This window comes from Leuciscus leuciscus, assembly GCF_965113295.1.
Source record: "Leuciscus leuciscus genome assembly, chromosome: 8".
In the NCBI taxonomy this organism is placed as follows: Eukaryota; Metazoa; Chordata; class Actinopteri; order Cypriniformes; family Leuciscidae; genus Leuciscus; species Leuciscus leuciscus.
The window spans coordinates 9,256,747-9,279,697 of NC_138732.1; the positions used below are offsets into that span (position 1 = coordinate 9,256,747).

The window sequence follows — 22,951 nt, forward strand, 5'->3', positions numbered from 1 at the left end:
GAATCCTCGGATGAAACCGTTTTTGGCACTTGCCTTTGTGTTGGCTGCTGGCTTGTCTCTTAAGAGAAGAAGATGGATCAGAACATCGACTTTCAGTAGTTGTGGAGGATGAGAAAAAGATGAGCTCTTGTAGTGTTTTCCAACTCTTTTCTCCTTACCTGCAGTCGGCTCGATCATTAGCAGGCAAAGGCAGCTTTCAGCGGTACACTCGCTCTAGATTGATCTCTGCTGCTTCAGCTGTCAGTGACATTTCAAATCCCTGTATAAGGATGAGGAATTTGCCCTCCGTAATGCATTTGCAGAAATTAAAATAGGTACAGGAACAGCATAATGGTCTCTTAAGACTAAACTGTAACTGAGATAAGGGTTGTACGCTGCCAGGCAAAAAAAACAAAAAACGAATTATTTTCCTCATGATTAATAGTTAGGGGAAGTTTTTGTTGCCTTTTGAGTATTTTAAGTTAGTACGAATTCTGTGTGGCAATACTTTCTGTAATGTTTTGTCCATTTCTTTCTGCGTTTTTGGCTTACTTTTTGTCTTCCAATTCAATGCAATATTTCTTACATTTTATTTATACTCCATTATTTTCCATAGACATACAATTTAGGATTTTTCTTCTGTTTTATTTTATTAAAAAAAAAGTTTAATCTCTTATGCTCACCAAGGCTGCATTTATTGGATCAAAAATACAGTAAAAGCAGTAATATTGTGAAATATATTATTACAATTTAAAGTAACTGTTTCTATTTGAATACATTTTAAAATGTAATTTATTCCTGTGATGTCAAAGCTGAATTTTTAGCATCTGTAAGATTTGAAGTTTGTTCACTGCTTTTTCGGCATGTTGTATCATGTTAAAAAATAGCTAAATTTTTTAAATTTGCCTCTCGAGACCCCTGATTTCAGTTTAGTTGCACCCCATCTATGCAAGAGCACGTCCTGTGTAAACGCACCCTAACTAAGTGTTTTTGGTGCAATTACATTTAGAAAGACTTTTTAAAGCCTCGTTTTGTTTTTTGTCCATTTTTACAGATAGTAAACTCCAATTTTTCTGATTTCTTCATGCATGTGGTTGAAAGCCCCACCTTCAGAGTGACCACTTCCTGTTCCGCTTCATCTCGGATGGCATTATGGAGGTATTTAGTCGTCCAAGACAAGAGCTGTATGTTTTCCTACGGTTGCTTCACCCGATTCCCCTCCACTGCACACCAGATGTAACCAAAGCAGAGGACAAAACAAGTGCATTATTTTTTCAGAGGCATGTCTAGGAAGAGACATTGATGCGCGCTGACAGGGCCTGCTAATTGGAGTAAATTAATTTACCTCGGGCGCCATGTTCTCACAAAGTGCCGCGCTCCATGTGAATAAGTGATGATCGGCAGGGCTCGTATAAGCCCCGAGTTTTTAAATCATTTAGCAGCGCATTCTGCTAATTAGCACAGAGAAAGCCGGCTTTCAGCTACAATTAAGATGGGCCTCTGTCAGTCAGGGGACCGCAGCCGGGAAGAAGCACTGATTTATTCATCCTGCAAGCAGATGCTGAGTGCATTGGGGGTTTGGATGGAGGGACTTGGAGATGAAGCAAGCAAGGGGATCTGAGAGATGAAGGCAGTGAGGGAGAGGAGTGCAGTATGTGTGTGGGTTGCAGTCTGGTAGTGGGTTGTTATTAGTGTGCTGGTGCAGAAATGTTATTTTATTTTTTTTCCCCCTCAAGAAGAGGCCCAAACAAAGCAACGAGGCGAGCTGGTGCAGAACTGTAAGTCTGCCCATGAAGTTGTGTCTAACTTGTTATTGGTCAGCTATGGGCTTACTACCCATGCTCAGTTGACAAGTATACTGTCCTGTACTACAGCAATGTCATTCCTATGATGCAGCACCGTTTAAACTCTGTAAATGAACAAAATATGGCCTGTGTTATAATTTAATAAAGAGGGTAAACCAGACTTTTAGAAATATTCTGGTTAAGATATCTTAAACTTTGTCTCAGAGCAGCTCTGTTAGCTGTAAATGCTACTCCACACAAACTCAAATCTGCATGTGCTACGAGTTTTGGATCGCTTAAAGTGTGCTTTTTTAAACGCAACATGTGACAAGCATCTTCACATTCTTGTAGAGCTTATAAACTGGCTGTTGTCAACAAAAGAGAAGCTTTATAGAAAAGCTTTTTCGACAACATAAAAACTTGTTTACAGTTTACAGTTAAGGCATTAAGACGGCCTTAAATATTACAATTTTACTTTTACATTTGTACTGTAAATTAATAATAATAATCATTGTTATTAAATACTTGACTTTATTTTACAGTAAAACAATAGTAATATTTATTTTTAATAATTCATAATAATAATAATAGTCATATTAATATATAAAATGTTTGCCAAATTGTGCAGCCCTACAAACAAGCATGGAAAACCTAGAGCTTTTAAAAAAAATAAAAAAATGCATTTTAAATCACACATTTTTATAAGAATTAATTTTTCCACAATTGACCACAACTATTGCTAATAGTTGCTCACGTTTGTTATGTTTGCACCAAAAATTATGTAACTTTCTGTAGAATGATATCATTAGTTCTCCCAAAAATTGTAATTATGACCTCTGATGTAGGATGTAGGAGTAGCGTGAACTTAGGTGAGAGTAGACGCCTCTTGTGGTTCAAACAAATAGGCCTGGGTAACAAACTCAAGCTCCTCCGACATTTCTCTTGAAAAATTCTAGTTTAAGTCCATTACCGGAAGCCAGTGATTAAAGTTTATAAAGTTATAAATATATTTTTCTTACAAAAACGCATCAATTTGCTTCAGAAGGCTTTTATTAACCCCGTGGAGACGTATGGATTACTCTTATGATGGATAGATGCGCTTTTTTGGCTTCAAAATCTCTGTTAATGTTCGCTCTAAATTTTGTCCTGTGTTCACTTTTTATTGTGATATTGTGATAAAAGAAAACTAAGTATCATGAGCTTAGTATTTTTTTTCCAATTTGTAAAGCCATATATGATAAGGGCATGAGAATGTACAGTGTAACAGGAATGAGCCGTAAAGTGTGTCTCGGATTCAAGTGTAGGGACCCAACTTTAAGAGCCCTAAAACATAGACTCATAACATTAACTCACTTCTTTTGAAAGGAGGAAATGCTCTATAGCCTAAAGAAAATATATCTCTGGACTTCGAGCCAAATGCCTATTATTTTCAGCAATCACTCAACAGTGTACACTACACATATCGAGTTTGTCTTGGCTCTGTAAAATCACTGGAATAGTCTGGCAGACCTTTTTAAACAAATTTACAAGGTGCTTGACAAGTAATGAGAAAATGCTTTTCATTCTCAGGTCCAAATATTTGACGGCAACACGGCGGAAGGTCTGGCTTTGACGCTGACTAGCATTTTGACTCTCAGGAACGACGCCAGTGGATCCATGTAACTACATTTTATCAGGCTGTTGAGATATTTGCTCTTAAGATGCTCTCTTTTTTTCTTTCAGGTGCTCTACGTATCTGTGTGTTTGGCTGTGCCCTCTGCTTTACAAGCTCCCTCCTGACCTTCGCTCTGTTTCGCATCTCGCAACACGTCCCGTCGGGCTAATCTCCAACAGATACAAGCCATACATTTTAGATCAGAGGATTAAGCCCATGGTAAAAGACAATGAATCAGTAAAAAGCTACAGTTCCTTCTGTTCGGCCTTGCATATGCGATCTGACGGATGACTCCTCGGGTTCATCCGTAACCCTGACAGCTTCAGTCTATAAACAAAACCTCATTTCAATTCCGACATCGAGATGTGACACTCGTGCGGCGAACGCTCACCCGAAGCTCCTCCAGCCCTACCGATTTATTCAAGGTCAGGCCCGCGCGTTCGTTTGTCTTATCGCATAATGGCTTGCAGGCTTCTGCAACTTGGAAATTTGTGTCTGGCTGTGAATAATAAATGTTATTCAGATGAAGCTGCTATAGATTTAGGACCCTGAAATTGTTTGCATTGGGCTGATTTTTTCCCCCCCTTGGCTTAAATTGTTGTTGACCAGTATTTATTTATCAGGTATTCCTGATATGCCTTTTCCTTGCTTATAATTACTTGATTTGGCTTACTCTTGCTCTCTCTCACCAGTGCTAAAAGTCTTTCACTTTGATCTGAAAGTCTTTGCAGGCTCATTGACTGTAATGAGATCTGGAGAATCCATAAAGACGGCTGGGATTTGACTGGGAGCCGAAAACGCGGAGCTGGGAATCAGCCGTATTTCACGGACGGAGCAAACAAAATAATAATAAAAAAAAAAAAATCTCTCAGATGACTTGGCAGCGCTTTGCATTACCCTCCTCTATGCCAGATCCGAACATTAATTTCCCCACAGTCTGGAATTCCTGTGTGGAGTGGGGGGGAATTCACAGGAGAAGCAGGATTGGCATGGAGGCTTCTAGATGTTTCTGTTTGCGGCCCAAAAGGGGCGTCGCGCGATGAGAGCCAGGGTTTCTATAATCTCAAGCGTTGACAAGCGCCCAGTCCATCAATCAGGGGCTCCAGGGTTTCGTTCCTTTGCTTTATCCAGGCCAACTTTCACACGGTCACTGCTGATGTCTGATAAAGCTGCTTTATTAGGTCAAGGAGAGATCGAGAGAGGGGCTGCCCTACCGCTAACCAAAAGATTTCTCTGAACGCCGCCCAGACGGCCTTGCCAGTTTCACACTAACGTCGCTGGGATGTTTTTCTCCATCAGATAAACATCAGGGCAGCGTTTCCTTCTTAATCTGTCAAAAGGGTTCAAACAGGATCTAAAAATATCCTGTCAGTGTTTGCCCACGATGTCCAACTAAATTATGGGGGAGGAGCAGGGCTAAACAAAATTTGCATCAGACAACTTAAATGAGTCCAGGATTTTTATTAGATTATAGGTCCATAATTATATTAGGTTTTAAATTGATAGAGAATAACTCTGACAATGCATGTTGCTGAGTAACTGGATACAATAAGCTGTTGAAATATATAAATATATACATTTTTCACTTATAATAAGCCGTTTCGAAGGTAGGCATGTTGTTAATATGTAAATTGTGGATGTTTCTTCAACTTCTTTTTTTTTGGGGGGGGGGGGGGGGGGGGGGGGTGTTTGTTTCTTCTCACATTGGAAACTTTTACCATGCATTTGAAATTTATATTTGCTACTTTTTAAATACCTTTATTATATATATATATATATATATACACAAACATTTTATTCTTTTTTTACTTTATCCCAGACTCACTTTCAATTTTAAACTCTGAAAAGTCATTATAAAAATATTAAATTTAGAACTATGATAATGTAAAGAAAGTTTGATTTTGAAAGTGATAAATCACAGATTTAATACATAGACAAATTATATAAAATGACCAGAATATAACGATTGTGTTTTAAAAGAAGTTCAGAAAATGCCCATAGTTGAAAAAACACTTCAAAAAACTTTGAAACCTGCAACAACATATTTTATTATTTAAATGTGTCAGTGGGTGAGAATTGCATATGCAAATGAGCTTTCTACAAGAAATTAGCTTTTGTGTCTGACAATTAGCAAAAACATTTATACATTTGAAGATCTATGAATGTTATTTGTTATGGGGAGGAGACATGAGGATAAAGATTCATATGTTGATATAGAGATGATTGTTCACTCTTTACACCTTTAAGAGGTGTAACCTGCACCTGTGTGTTAATCTGAGTAACCACCTGCTGTTAATAAACACACATACTGTACAAGTGGGGCTTAGAACACACAATTCATAAATAGCTACATGATTTCAAACACCACACACACCCTCACAAAGCTCCATATTTCATGCCAGTCTATCCTATTTATTATTAATGAGCATGTAAATAATCTTTTGCCGACCTGAGGTCTCAGGCTCAATTATTTTAATTGTGTTTTTTCCTCTAGTGTCCCAGCTGAGCTGTGTGGCCTGGTCTGAGAGAATCCGAGTCCTATCAGCATAACGTATGATTTCATGCTCTCTACCCTTCTGCTATAACCTGCTGGAGTCTCTCTGACCTTGAAACTTGAATTTCTTTTCCTCTGTTCCTCTCCAGCACTTCCTTTGGCTGTCACGTGCAGGCTTGACTTGATAATCCTAGACAAGATGCTTGACGCAGAAGAACGACAAACTCATTTTTAATTATAAGGAGAAAAACCACCAGCATGAAACTTCAACGCAGGACCATGCATGAACAGAAGATAACTGAGGGTTTAAATACACTATGGATGACGAGGAACAGGTGAGACTCTAATCAAGGAAACAATGAGAAACAAGGAAACAGGAACTAAACAGGAAAAGGGAAACTAAAATGGAAAGAACGTCAAACTAAGAGTCCCAACACACACAGACCAAATTGGCTCCAATCCCAATCACTTGGAATTGTGGGAGAAATTTTTGTTGATCTAGAAAACATATTGATGCAATTCATCTGAATATTTATGGCAGTTATATATTGTATAGTGTTGTTCCAAACATTGCTCAAAAATAATAATAAGGCAAAAGAACAACTTCAGAAGACCATTTGAAATGAATGTTTTTACAGAGTTCAAATCTGCAAAGAGAGAGAGAAGGTTTTTTTCATGCTTTGTTTCATAATTCTTTTATTGGCAGATTACATTTTGACTCTATAATACTGTATATAATTGCTGCAGTATATTGGTTATGTTAATCGTAAAAGTCTCTTATGCTCGCAAAGGCTGCATTTATTTGACCAAACATACAGCAAAAACAGTAATATTGTGAAATATTGTTACAATTTAAAATACCTATTTTAAAACTATTTCTATTTTAATATATTTTAAAATGTCATTTATTCCTGAATTTTCAGCATAATTACTCCAGTCTTCAATGTCACATGATCCTTCAAAAAGCATTCTCAAATGCTGATTTGCTGCTTATTTCTTATTGTTTCAATGTTGGAAACATTTTTTACTGATTCTTTCATGAATAGAAGGTTAAAAAAACAGCATTTTCATGAAATAGAAGTCCTTTGTAACATTATAAATGTCTTTACTGTCATCAATTTAATGCAATAAAAGTATTAATTTCTTTCAAAAAATTCAATTTTACAAGCTGTGCTGCAATTAAATATTGTTGAAATTATATCGATATATCTATTGTTCCTTATGGGCTGCTTGGCCTCTTATGACAGCTGAATTGCCTATATTTGGTTTTTAACAATGTATTTCTGTATTTCTCTACTATAGAGTGCTGAAGGGGCTATTTGTTCAGTCAAGGCTGAACATGTTTATTTCTGCTAGACTGGTGGTTAGAGGCCGCAATCCCGTATCACCACAGCGAGTCACTCATTTACACATACACACATGCACACACACTCCCTCTGTTTGTTCTCCAGTCCATCATTAATGTCCAAATCAAGCCACAAACAAAGGCTCCTTCCCCCGCGCTGGCACTTGCTCGCTAATAATTAGCCCGGGGTCATTGTTTTTTGATATTGCGGCGAGAAGGGTAGGTGCATAGAGAAAAGGAGAGAGAGAAAGAGAGAGAATGGAAGAACAAGGTTTCATTTGCATAGCTGTGCTACCCTGAAATGTAGCCACTTATTACAAGTGCAGGTCAGCCAGTCACTGGAATTGTTCAAAAATAATTAGCCTGATTCCCCGTCACACATTTGTTTTCATTTGAACTCCCTGAAGCCCTTGAATGTCTGAACCTGAATGCAGTTTTTTCCCCTTGAATCATGCCTGCTTGTTATATGTGCGTGTTTTGTGAGATATAGGGATTGCGGATGCTGTACTGGACCAAACATGCTGTTATGGTGCACAACAGCTCTGCTGAATAGAAATTAGTCAGGTGGCTCCCAGTTCTGCCAATACAAGTGATCAATATGAGGAAAAGACCCCAAACACAAGCACAAAACCCCGCTCAATCCGCTCTTACGCTTGCCAAGATCGGTGCGTTCGGGAAATATCTTTGAAGCATTATAAATAGTAAAAAACAAATCAATACTTCGAACACAAACACGGGGGCTCGAACATGTGAAAATCACCACAACGCTGTGTTCTTCTACCAAAAGGCCTTGATTTTTCATCATGTTTTGTTACACCTAAATCTCATGAGGGCTATTTTGAAAAATCTTGTCATACTGTCGAAATGAAGTTTGCAGGGTGAATGACCACGAGCGAAAGCATGCTAAACGCAATCATGGCGCTAATGCGCACACATTATTTCCTCTGTCATCGCCGCACGTGGTTTTTGTGGAATTAGTGACATCTCGCATTATTTCGCCGTGATTAATTTATGTTGGGGGCGTCTAGATGCAACCGTAACTGCTGCGTGGCAAAGCAAATGATAGCAGAGCAGCGATTAGCTGTCATTTCCCCAGAGGAGAGCAATATAATATTAAACTAATTCTCCTGTTGAAGTAATCATGTTGTCTGTTCAAGGTGATGGACAACTAAATTAAGAGAACAAGTACGCTAGCATTTTATATCTGCGAGTGCTCTGTTTATCTTTCTAATGATAGCACATCAAAACAGATTCTTTACAAGCCCCAAAATTACTGATAAAAAGCCGCCTCATATTCAAATACGTGTAATGATAAACATAAAATATCAATAAGTATGAAGAAATTCTACATACGTTCTCAAACATTCTTAAAAAAGAGCATTCTAATATCTCAATTGTGATGCGTTTCAGAATTGCAAGTTAATTTCTTGTAATTGTGACTTTATATCTCACAATGTGACAACATCTCACAATTGCAACTTTATTTCTTGTAATTGTTACTGAATATCTCACAATGTGACATCTAACAATTGCAACTTTATTTAATTGTGACTCTATATCTTAGAAATGCAACTTTATATCTCAAAATTGCAACTTTAGCTCATAATTGCGACTTTATTTCCTGCAACAGTGCCCGCGGTGGTGCCGGAAGTATTTTTTCCATTCATTTTTCCCATAGGGATTTGTTAAAAAGTCTTTATTAAAGAGTTATAAGACATGAACCAGCCAATTAGCTGATGTGAATCACAACACTACAAACGTTGATTTGAAGCAAAAAAGTTTTTGAAAATCGGACGAAAAGGCAAAGGTACAAGACTGTGTAATGGCTTTAGTGAGGGAAGCATTGTGAACAGCATAATCAAATAATTATTTTTTTACAATTTACAAATGTTGATTTTATATATATATATATATATATATATATATATATATATATATAAAAAAAAAATGTAAGTTTATTGCATATATATATACAAACATTTAGGTATTTTGAGACTGAGAGCTACGGTCGATTATGTCATTCACGTTGCTTCGTGGGCGGAGCTAAAGAGCTGTTTTGTCGTTTTTTTAGACTCTCTGATTGGTGTAATTTTCTGTACAGCGTAATGCAGTTTTTCACAGGGAAGTCTGCTGTTAAACACAATTAAAAAAAAAAAAGTATAATGCAGGCTGACGGTTGCAACAGAGGCAAATGCTATCGTTTAACAACCTTGTAACTCACAGAAGGGCTGTCTTTAAATGTTTATAAGTTATCATTAACAATCAATTTCCCTATCGATAAAATGAATGGAGTTTTTACTTCCTGAATCCGACTGTTGCTCTCTATTGGAACATTATATTACAAAACGTTACTTTATACGCTGTCGGAAATAGGGCAGTACCCTTTCAAAAGGTTTATATTTGTACCTAAAGAGTGCATATTAGTACCTCAAAGGTACATATTGATACCAAAAGTGTAAATATTAGTACCTAAATGGTACATATTAGAATATTTTTAAAGGGTACATCCCAGTGACAGCTTTTGTACCATTTGTTCTGAGAGTTTATCTCACAATTGGAACTTTATCTCACAATTGCGACATTATAGTTGACATAGTTGTGATCTGTTATATGTCAAAATGTGACTTTGTCACATCAAAATGTTGATGTGTGCTATAAGGGGAACTTTATTATTTTTGCTTTTTATAGTTAGGGATTTGAACAATGCTAAATATTACACTTTAATACCCAAGTCCTACTGATCATGCTGCATGAAATACCTCAAATAATGCTTTGGTTTTGTCAGGTTTATGTTACATTCTGTGGACTCTTATTTTGGTATTCTGTTTTGTTTCACTTAGTTCCTGTTTCCCTCATCTGTTTAGTTTTGGTTTCCTTGTTTACGGATTAAGTCTTTGTTTGTTTCTATGGTTACTTATGATTATCACCTGTGTCTCTTTATGTTTGCCATGTGTATATATACAACCAACCCATGAAAGGGTTAAATAATGTATTTTGTTTGGAAGCAATTAAGATTAAATGTCAATTTTATTTTATTTTCCTTTTAATGTTATTAGACATATACATACAAGCAGGCTTTCCTACGTGGATACATGCACAGACAAGTGCACTAATGAAAACCCAAACCTCAGATGTTAAAACTTGTAATGGCCAGTCCCTGGGGTGTATCTCGCATCTGTCAGAGGAGTGTGGGAGTGGACCGTAAGTCCTGGAAGGGTGGGAGAGAGAAATAGAGAGGATGAGTGTGAAGGAGAGGAAGTGTTTCAGCTCTCCATCTGGGCCCAACAAGCAGAGTCTGACTCTTGCTTCAACTCCTGACTTAATCCCACAGGACCAGCATCCATAGCAACCATTCACTCATTTTGTGGCTTCTCAAATGCATACCATATGATCAACGATTAACTCTTCAATTTAAAACAAGTATAGACAAAACGGAAAGTAGCAAGAATGATAATAGGAAACAGATGGTAAAGACAACAGGTCAACCTTTGCACACCTAGAGGTGTATATATAGAGTATACCTACTATATACAGTATATACTGTATATATATATATATATATATATATATATATATATATATATATATATTTGTGTATATATTAATTCAAATTTGATTTATCATTATTGTTATTATAAATTAAACAAATATTTATATTATATATATATATTTTATATTATTTTTTACATTATAGTCTTTTCTTTTCTTTGGGCACCAAGTGAGCCAGTTCCCCCTCAAAAAATTGCTTTACGAAGTCTCTGAAGGAGAATCCCTAATGTCAAATTTCTTGGGCAACTCTGAGGCCGAGTTCTTGCTGAACACGTCTCCATGATGAAATGAGTTGCTCCGTTTTTCTGGAAATAAGGAAATAAATTGGTGCACCTAACTCCATATGGTGACTTTTAGGACAGTTCATATAGCCTATAGTGCTTTTGACGTGCACTATTAAAAACTAACATATTACCCACCGCTGGCACTGCACCAGTGCTCTCACATGTAATTAGATTTGATTGCACAATCAACTGGGACCAAATTAACCATCATATGTTTAGAGGCATAACTCCTGCAGCACAATAGCGAGCTGTCAAAAGACGCAAAGGCCTCGTCCAAGAACATGTAGGAGAGTTTAAAGTGAGCCGCAGCCATTCTCCTGCGGAGAGCCATTCATTACGGGAGAAACTCCAATTACTCAGCGCAGAGTTTCTGGCAGCCTGGAAAGAGAGGTGTTCTGTCTGTTTCCTGCCAAAGCCTGTATAGAAATGTTTGTTTGGGCTCCTGTCAGATAATCGTATTTTCATGTACTCAGGCTGTTACTGCTGGTATGAAATGGATTTAAAGCACTCTTAATTCTGAAATGGGATGTATTTGTTTGAGTAATGTGGAAAACCCTGCTGTTTATCCATTAAAATAATGTAGGCAGGTGTATGGAAAGTTAAGTTCTATTGACATGACAGCATACTGTATGTGGCGTGATGTTGACTACCGAAGAAAATCATTTAAGATTTGTTTTCAGACATCATCAACATTTTCAGTTAGAACAGAAACAACTGTAAAAATGCATTACGATAGCCATTTTATAATTGTAGCCCGAAGCAGACCTCGGGTGTGCATTATTTTGTAATAATTCAACGGACCGGAGTCAATTAATCTGCTTATACTATATGGTTACCGCACCTTAAAGGGATAGTTCGGCCAAAAATGATATTAAACCCATGATTTACTCACCCTCAAGCCGTTCGAGATGCATATGTCAATCATTTTTCAGACGAACACATTTTCAGTTATTTTAGAAAATGTCTTAGATCTTTCAGTGGTTATAATGTCAAGTTATGGGGTCCACCTCCTTCAAGTCCCAAAAATGTGCATGCATCTTTCACAAAAGTAATCCATCCGGCTCCAGGGGGATAAACGAAGGCCTTCTGAGGGTAATCCGTGCGGGTTTGTCGTAAAAATATACATATTTAAATCTGACAACGGTCGACACGCGTTCACGGGAGATGGATGCCGGCGTATGACGTACGCTACGTACGACGGTTCCTACGCTACGTCCTATGTCATACGCCGGCATCCATCTCCCGTGAACGCGCGTCGACCCTTGCCGGAAGCCAGTTATTTTCATTTATAAAGTTTTAAATATGTATATTTTTACGACAAACCCGCACGGATTACCCTCAGAAGGCCTTCGTTTATCCCCATGGAGCCGGATGGATTACTTTTGTGAAAGATGCATGCACATTTTTGGGACTTGAAGGAGGTGGACCCCATAACTTGACATTATAACCACTGAAAGATCTAAGACATTTTCTAAAATAACTGAAAATGTGTTCGTCTGAAAAATGATTGACATATGCATCTCGAACGGCTTGAGGGTGAGTATATCATGGGTTTAATATCATTTTTGGCCGAACTATCCCTTTAAGACATTGTTCAGAAGTTGTATTTCAAGACATTTGTCAGGTTTGTGTCCTTAAAATGCTCTTGTGTGTAGGACTAGTTTCTTACACATCTCATCCCACGCCTCTGTTGCTAATTCCAAAACGTAATTTTAGAGCTAACGGAGGCTTGAGCCATTGAAACAAAACATTTTATTAATAAATATATATTTTTTTTAAAATTCTGAGGTACAATACAAATATTTAACAATAAATGTAACTTTTGTTTTTTAAACAATACAGATTCATTTTGCTATGATGTGGATGAGCAGCAGCGTGCTTCTATGGTCACGATGAGGGTGACTCTGCTTGTTTTGCCATCACGTCCACGGGGGTGTTTTTATCTGGTGACCACTATTTCTCACACATCAGACTGATCCGAAAACAAACAGAGACTGATCCTTCCTCTCTTTCTCACTATCCACTGACTCGTTATACGTAATGGCCAAAACACAGAGGGCTCGGGGCTGTGTGTGTGTTTCTCTCATGGCACCGCAGGTATCAGAGAGTGTGAGTGATGTGTATTGTGTTGTGTGTGTGTGTGTGTGCGCTCTTGTCCCTTGTGTCTTAGTCTGTGAAGATGGACTCCCCCTCGCAGATGGGGCTTTAATTAACACATGGGCTCTCTCATCACAACACCACGGCCAGGTGTCGCCCAGGAAACCGTCTCAGGACCAGGCGCCTGGGACCTGTGCTCAGGGAGAGGAGGAGCAGACTACACACTTACTCTTCAACATAACACACGCTTCACAATTAATAGACCGAATTAGAATAAAGGTACGAAATGATAAAAATAAGAAATTACACAATATGTTTCCCAAACATATCTGGTTTTTACATTTCCCCCAATATATGTATTACCTGTACACTTGTATTTCCATTTAACAGAAATACATTTTTATTTTATTTTTTCTGTACACATGTACACTCGTATTTCCATTTATTATATATAAATTATATATATATTTTTTTTTTTCTCTATACATATGTACCCTTGTATTTCCATTTAATAGAAACAAATTGTACTTATTTTCTTTTTATTATTTTTCCTTATTTTTAAATAATTACCACACCAAGTCAATATCACACAAAGTGGTATCTAATTTCAAAAACATCATAGAAATGAAAATGTTCAGGCAATGTACAATTAATATAATACAAGCAATATAATATTATTGAAAATTAAGCCAGAAAATATTCAGAAAATGACTGGCTGCTAAATGTTGGTGGATCATGTTGATTTTCTTGAACACCTGTGTGAACTCACATTGTCATCAGTTTGTTAAAATCCGTTGCAGAAATGGCTAAGAGAAACTTTAGCATTATTAACTTGCAAATGGCCCTTTTTTTCCTTTTTTTTTTATGTATATAATGCAATTAATTTTCATATTTTTAAGCATTAAGTGTCCAAGTTCTTTTTTGGGGCCACTGCATGTCTTAAAGTTAATTACTTTTGATCCTTTGCATCTTTCATGTGACATTTCCCCTTTAATGCTTCGTCTTATGCAACTCGCAGTGGTCGCAGACCTCGGAAGTGAAGCTGTTGCTGACATGTTCTCAATTCCACCAACATCTGGCTCCAAATAAGAACATCAAATCCCACCCAATGCCTCGCCGGAGTGTGCCAACTGACACTCTCCATTACGTGTCGCGCCCGCAAAGAGCCGTGGCCCGCGGAGTGGCAGGACGGAGCACTTCCCATTAGAACCCTAAAGAGGAGGACATCAAACAATCTGGGGAGCAGACAGAACCTCGGGAGGGCCACACATCATCATATTTTAATAGAACATGTGGCTTCTTTGCTGTTGTCTTGTGTCCAAATTGCAATAGTGAATTCTGTCCAGCTGTCGATCTACAAATGGGGCTCAATTACCCAGGCACTAGCTGTAGCATGTGTGCTAGAGCGCCGTCTCTCTCCTCGCTCTGCCAGACTCCTGGCTCTAATTGTTGAACAAAGTGAGACAGAGTAGTTTGAGTCGCCTTTGGTCAAGCTTCTATGTGGGTGACAGGTGACATCATCCAGGCTGACATTGTTTTCTCGGCCCCCCCGCTTCATAACCTTCTGCGCTTCTGTGTCTAAACGCAGGGAAGCGTTGGATCCTAACACAGCGAAACTGCAAAATTGACTTTGCCACCTTCATAATGGAGCTGTTGGCACGTGACGCTTGTGCTACACAACATGCCGATCCTTTACGAGCCAGTTTGAGCATGCTTTTTTAATGATTGGGGTTATGGCATCTGTGTTATGATTCCTGAGAAGTGAAAGAAAGGCTTATATTTGCTATCATAAGTGCTAGCTGCTGGGCTTTACTGGACCTATATATAGATATATAGATAGATAGATAGATAGATAGATAGATAGATAGATAAAGATATAGATATATAATAGATCTATATTAGATCTGAATATATTAGATCTTCACCGTCAAGATCAACAATCATGCCCAGGATTCACGAACTGTACATTAACGAAAAGAAATGCAAAGTAGAGCTGCTATCACAAACAGTGGTTGTCACAAAGAGTGTTGCTTTGACTCGGGACCACAGGACATCAGTAAGCCAGCATAATTACTTGGGTACAACTGCGCATCTCATTGATAAAGACTGGCACATGCACTCATTTGCATTAACTGCTCTTCGTGAAGGCGGCTTTGATGGCGTTTTAGTGAAATGTCGTAAACTAGTCGGACATTTCAAACATAGCCCGTCTAATATGATAGACCTGAAAGCACAGCAAATTGCTCATGGCCTGGGCGAAGAGTCTCTAGTGCAAGACGTTCTCACAAGGTGGCATTCAACCCTCGAGATGGTCAGCCGGACACTACGCAACAAAGACCCCCTGATAGCAACATTGGCTCATCAAAACCACAAGCTATCGCTTCTAACATCTGCAGAGTTTGATAAGCTTGCCAGGCTGTCCAAATGCATGTTCAAGTCATTTGCCTTTTGAATTTGATGATAAATGTTCGTATTAAAGTGACTTTTGATTTGGTGTCTAGGCAGAGTTTGCAATATTAAATGTCTTCTGAAAACTTCTGAAATTGAATTGAGATTGAAACTGTTCTTATACAGTTCTCTTTGCATATAGCAATTTTGTGAAATGATGACAAAAATAAACATGTTGTATGCCTTAGCAGCGGGTTAAATGCTGACTAGAAAAAATAAGCTTCTGTGTGTTCTGTTTTAGTTTGGCAAGCAGGAAATTGAAATTGAATTGAGATTGAAACTGTTCTGATGGTTCTCTTTGCTATATAGCAATTTTGTGAAATGATGACAAAAATAATCATTAAACAAAATAAATAGTGTATGTTTAATTTCACGAGAAGTGTGCGATTTATCTACCCTGGTAATCCAGAGTTCTCACGAGAGCACAAGTTGAATTTGCTCAGCGAGTTACTCTGGTGTCGAATAATGATGCTCATTAAATATGCCCCTCGATCTGAGCTGCACCAATCACATCGAGTTATCTGATATAGGCGGGCCAGAGGCGAGATGACGACAGCGCTGTGACGTCAAAGTCATTAGTAAACATTGCAAGATGGCTATGGATGAATACCAGTTGTTTGAAACGGCTTTGTCCGCTACAATGAACGAGTTAGACTTGGCTTTTTATCTAAAACAGGAACAGAAGACGCCGCTCAAATCGTTCCTTTGCAAGAAGGGTTTTTGCTGAGAGAATCAGAGAATGTCTAATAAGGTTAGCTCCGCTGGTAGCTGGGGTTTATTGTTGTGATTGGTCGTAGTGTTATCCAATTGCGTGCAGCGAGATTTTCAAATGCACGCTTGGTGCCACCCCTCGAGCGATTTTCATTAGTCGACACCAGACCATTAATCTTTTAGATTTAGGTCTGGATTTCCATGCAGGCAACGATTTATCACAGTGCGATTAATCGCGATTAAAAAATGTAATCTATTGACAGCCCTAATATATATATATATATATATATATATATATATATATATATATATATATATATATATATATATATATATATATATATATATATATATATGTATATATATATATATATTTCTAACAGAAGGCTAAGCTATCTCAGGGCCTGTTTACACCTGGTTTTAGGATGCGTTTTGGGTCAATCGGAGTCACAAGTGGACGAAGCTAAATACAGGTGTAGGCTAAATGGGGTCTAAAACGTTTTGAGCTTGTCCACTTTCGACCACTTCCAGAGGTAGTCGAAAACGCATTTGACCGGATTACTTTCGTAGTGTAAATGCTTGTGGTCGAATGCGTTCAAACAGCCACAAATGACTGCCTATTCTCCGTCTACTGACCTAATGTGTAAACATTATAGGAAGCATGCTAGCCAGACAGGATTTAAACTTTGTCTGCTGAAGACCCAAGTTTAGTTTGAAGATGAAAAACCAAGCGAAATGTTCTCTCACCATTCCTGATTTCTAACACACACTCACGGCGTTTACCCACCCATAGACCTTCCCCTCAAAGAAATCAGGACAGAAGTGGTTGAAAGTGGACGAAAGAGACGGCTTAAAACACCAGGTGTAAACAAGTATGTTTCCCTTGTCTACTTGTGGTGTAAACAGGGCATCAAATATGTACTAAGCTTCCATCGAATTAAAAAAATCAGCTTTCTTTTAAATTTCTCTTTAAAAATGGCTCTTTGTGTAGCAGTTTAAAATTGGATGACGTTCAGAGTCCATGTCTGAGGCATAGTTACAGTATTGTACTGCAGGGCCCTTATGAGCTTTTGGAGCCCCTGTGGGAAAATTTAGGCTTTGCAGTCCCAGAATTCAACAGATTGTGATCATCGGCAGAGTGAAATGAAATTTTGTGATGGCTTGAGCAGATACATTTGGCAAAAACAGCAACTTTATATCTTTGTTTTTTAGTGAAAGTAACTAAACATCCTTAAAACAAGATCAGTTTACATGAGAAGCAGAACTATGTAAGATATTAAGACTTGTTTTTAGAGAGAAGCCCATATCTTGAATTACACTAGCCTATACCGTTTAAAAGTTTGGGTTGTGCACTTTTTTTAATGCTTTTGAAATGATACAGTAAAAATAATATTGTGAAACAATATTTAAATTTAAAATAACTCTTTTAGATTGTGATTTCAAAGCAGAATTTTCAGCCTCATTACTCCAGTGTTCAGTGTCACATGATCCTTCAGAAATTCAAATTCTAAATCATTCCAACATGCTGATTTGGTGCTCATTAAACATTTCTTATTATCATGTTGAAAACAGTAATTTGTAACATTATAAATGTTTTTACTGTCACTTTTTATTACTTTAATGTTCCATTGATAAATAATAGTAGCCTATTAATTTCTTTAAAAAAAATTTACTGTTCCCAAACGTTTGATTGCTAGTGTAAGTTTGCATTTTACGTTTATGCTTAGAATCAGAAAAATTTATTTTTCAGTGGGGTAAGAATTTTGGGCTTCTTAGCCTTCTTGTATGTCCAGTAATGTCAAACTTTTCTCCCTCTACAATGCTAGAACCTCATTTATATATTGCAAAGCTGGTTTAGTTGTGCTGTCTGCCTTATTATTAACATCTCTTGAGACCTCTGCACATTTCATAGAAGGACCCTGCAACCAGTTAGCATTATCCATGCCCTCGGAGTGTAGTCCCAAATAACATTACCTCAACTCCCAACATAACTTCCCACAGTAGCCATGCCTCCCCACGGAGCGCGTATTACCCTGGCAATGAGGCAGCGTCGTGGCTTTTGCACTTCACTAGAGAACAATACCTGCTTTTTCTGTCACAGCGCCTGTATCGCTTCACTTAGTTTAGGTAAACAATCGTGCTCTATGACATCCTAAATACCTTCGAGCCCTCTGCGACTTCCCCTCGATGCAGAACGCCATAATAATCTTCATCATCACCGCCATATATTACCGATGCCGCCTTCTAATGCCTGCGAGGCATCGCGGCCTCTCCCATCCCCGGCAGCCCTTCGCCGCATTTTCATTTCGTTTCACTCTCTCTCACTTTTTATTTCCCTTTGGCTTCTGCCACGGCTCCCTTTACAAAGCCCGGGAGCATTATCAAAACATTACGGTGCGCAGCATGTGTTTGATTAAAAAAGTGTAAAGTTACAAATTAGTTAATAAAATCATTTAGGCCGATCGCTGCAAATGGTGATAAATGCGTTCCATATGTTCCCAATAAAAAAAGAAAAAAGAAAAAAAAAACTGAGTGCCATGTGCCCGTCCCCCTCTGTCTTTGCCATAAACAAATAAATTAAAACAATTACCGTGGCGCACGCCCTCCCTGTCTTTAATGAGAGTGCCGCCATATAAAAGATGTGACAGCTTTCATATCCTCAAAATGGTGTGTGTCTCTATCTGGAGAGGCTGGCTAATTCCAGATGTTCCCGGTGAAAGGGCTTCTCTCCCCCTCTGTCTGACCCTCTATCTGCCCTGCGAAACTTTAAATCGCGCCTATTTATGTGGCTTTGGGTTCTGTAACTCCTGCTGGTTAATGAGAGGTGGTGACTGCAGGTGCTGTCAGTCCTCTATTAACCCAGCGCCTCTCTTCATCAGCAATTGCTTGTTTGTTATGGTAAATTTGCTCCCGTCCATATGTACGCTTATATATTTAATCTCTAACTTTGAGTTGTCCACATTACTATCCACACTAGTTGCCCTTTTGCAGACATTTTCTTTTTTCAAAAAGAAAGTGATGGAAAGTAGCCAAATGTACTGTAGCAATGCAATTATAGTAATTCAATTTTCAGTAGGCTACCAGTTTTTAAAATGAAAGACCCCCCCCCCCCCCCCCCCCCACACACACACACCCCCAACAAGCAGTGTATCATTACTTACTTAATTTATTTATTTAATGTTACATTACAAACAAAATTACTGACTAAAATGTTTTTTTTGTTTTTTATTTGCTTAAATTTTGTAAATGCTAACAAAGCACATCATGGATGATGGAAAAAGCACATCATGATGATGATTAAACGATTTTGTGACAAAAAACATGACAAATACATTTAATTTGTTTGTTTCAAATAATCCAATCATAAACTGTAAAAAAAAAAAAAAAATTTCAACTTAAAAAAGTAAGCGTTCGTGCTGCCTTTTGTGTTTTTTTATTTTAGTCAACTTGAAATGTGAAGTTGTACTAAGTGACGACTTGGATATTTGAGTTGACTAAACTTAAAATTTGAAGGCAGCATGAACACTAACTTGTTTAAGTTCAAACTATTTTTTTTTACAATAATTGTTTGTAAAATGTTTGAAAATGTGATCATTTCTTTTCCTCATAAATTAATTTCTTTTAAAAATATTTTATTTCCTCATCTGGCATTGTTTTACTTAAACAGCTAAGAATCTACAGCTGCTCATCTCAATTAAATAACATATATTAACAGCACACGTTCCATGGGCTTCTCATGTGAGCCGTTACTGCTGAATCAGCTTTCATGCACCATGCAATAACTTGGCGCTTTTGACAGGATAAATCTACATGCAGCAGATAACGCCAATGTCTCCATCTCGGTTTGGCCCTTGTCTTGAGGGCTTGGCCACCACATTCCTCCATTACTCTTCATATAAAGAGCATGACAGCGGCTGGGAGGCCTGCCGCCATGCCTGAGGTTTCGTCCAGCCTGGGGAGATGCAACACTGGCCGTCTGAGTGAAACAAATTGTTTTTGGGGGTTCTCACCAATCTGCTGTAAAGCCCCCGTGCAGACAACCCCACGCACACCACCCAAATCACCCAGCGCCGATTATTAGCCCTGATGTCTGTTTTTATTTGTTCTATTATTAAGTTTTTGTTCAGCCATCGCCGTGCATCCATTTTTAATTGCACCTCCTGGGGATGCAGCGATGATGGATGTTGAGCAGAATAGCTGAATAGGACTGACCGCTATTGTAAACTGAGGGGTTTTGTCAGTGAATATCTAGTGCAGTCTCAAATTGAAATGTATTTTGTAGACAAGATAAAAAAAGAATAAAAAAAAGCTTGTTTCAGAAAGATATTTTTCATTGGTGAGGTTTTGTGTATTGGGCCTCTTTGCCCCCTCAGCTCAGTATGTGGTTCTTCTCGCTTTAATGGGTGTCAGGCACACTGTAAAACAAGGGATTACATTTGATCCAGCTTCTTGAGTCAAAGTTAAACTAAGAATTTCATTAAAAAAACTCACAGTTAGACCAACAATATATGTCCAATCTACCCAAACAGAGTTTAACAAACAGTTGATTTGAACTACTGAGCAGTGTTGGCAGTTTATTAAACTCTCTGCAAGCATTGCAGCATCAATAAATTATGCAGTTACTGCTTTGCTAGAGCTTGGAGAATGATATTTGTTGGTTGTCACCATTACTCAGATTTGTATGTGGAGTGTTGAGGTCTATTCTACATGCCAATAACATATTTCCGAGATGTGTACGATTGCAATCTACAAATTAATATTTTTGTGTTGCCGATTAGTGTTTTTTGCTAAATTAAATCTTTAGTTGCACTGAGAAGTATTTATATTTTTACCTTTATATACCCTCTAGATATACATACATACTGTATATGCCGTTTAAAAGTTTGGGGTCTGTATAAGATTTTATTAACGAAGTCTCTTATGATCACCAAGGCTGCATTTGTTTGATCAAAAATACAGTAAAACAGCAATATTATGAAATATTATTCCAATTATATCCTTCAGAAATCATTCTAATAAGCTTGTTTGGTGCTCATGAAACATTTATTTTTATTAGCAATGTTGAACACCGCTTAATATTTTTGTGGAAACTGATGCATTTTAATTATTTATTTGATTAATAGAAAGTTGAAAAGAACAGCATTTATTTGAAACAGAAATCTCTTTATTAATGTCTTTACTGTCACAGTTGATCAATTTTACGCGTTCTTGCTGAATAGAACTATTAATGTCTTTAGAGGACAGGTGTATATGTATATATGTGTATGTGCAAGAGAAACAGAGAAGAGGGACAGTGAGGGCAATTATTTCTCTATTTGCAGACACATTTGCAGTTGCCATCTGTCATTGACCTTCACAGTCACACACTCTCCAGCCAGTAACCCTCAGCACAGCCCAGGAGCTTGAACCATGTCCATCTGATGTCCATTTGGACTCAGCAGATAAAACACACAGGAAGCAGATGAGGGGAAATGAGCCCTTTAATAGAGGATCTTATAAAACAGGGAAAAAAGCGAGAGAAACTCAATCACTCAAAGTCTTATTTAGATGATATCAGTGGAATTTCAAACACCGCCTGCAGTGGCTTAAATTAGAAGTATGAAATATAGTTTTTAGCAGAGCTGAATTGCAGTACTAGCAGTATGGAAGATAATAAAATATGCAAATTTGAAGCCCTTTGAATTTGAATATTATTAAATGATCCAGGATGCTGATTCGTCATGTGTTTTTTTCAAGAACCTGAAAACTTTCACAAACAATTTTTTTGACAGTGTCATAGAATGTGATAAAACAGGCTGATCATGTGTCATATTCATCATACTTGTGAGACAGGTGGTTATATAAGAAAGGGGTTTTCATAGTATTATTTAAATTATCTAACAGTGTTATCTTAAAAGCTGTTGAAAAAAAGTGTGCATTTTCATACAGTATGTGCCCTTTACCATAAACTTAATAAAAGCACATTGTCGTGTGTGGATTCTAATGCATCCACAGAGAGTTTTAATAACAACCGTGATGTTCTGAAGTTCACCCATGTTAATCTGGCAGTGAGAATGCCCGTGTGCAATAGTCAAACAATGACCTTTATTCCGGTTTATAAACCGTGATCAGTGTCTGATCCCAGTTCCCCCAACTTCAACAAAAGCCGTACCTCTAAAGGCCTCGGCACTGAAAGACAGAGTGCCAGGGAAGAGGGAGTGAGCGAGTTAGTGAGAGTGAAAAAGAGAACCACGCGCTCTTGTCTTTTCCAGTTTAGGGAGTCCAGATGGGAAGTCATTTTTTATTCGTCTTGAGGCAGCACTTCACATCTGCTGGCCCAGATGCCTAATGAATACGGAAGCAGGGCCGTGCTGTCGCCTCATTAATACTGCACTCGCACAGGGAACGGGGCCGGCCTGCACCCGCCATCCACCGCCACCCCCCTCCCGCGCTCCTCCCGGCCCCGGAGCCCGCTGGTGCAGAACCGCCGGCTCCCCGCTGGCTCCTCCGGGCCCGTGGCCGGCAGCTGGCGCCTCGCTGTAACAAAGCTGCTGTGCTTTGTTGGGCCTAATGTGTCTCTGTGTTGTCACTTAAGGTCTTTATTGGTATTAATTGATAGGATCGACC

General features: G+C 38.1%; 1 long non-coding RNA gene across 1 annotated transcript; it reads left to right on the forward strand.

Moving 5' to 3' along the window:
• Nucleotides 1–5,601: 5,601 nt before the first annotated feature.
• On the forward strand, nt 5,602–13,459 carry LOC309504893. The gene is made up of 3 exons (XR_014208219.1): nt 5,602–5,968; nt 6,061–6,246; nt 13,260–13,459. It is a non-coding gene; the product is annotated as an uncharacterized lncRNA (long non-coding RNA).
• The last annotated feature ends 9,492 nt before the right edge of the window (nt 13,460–22,951 follow it).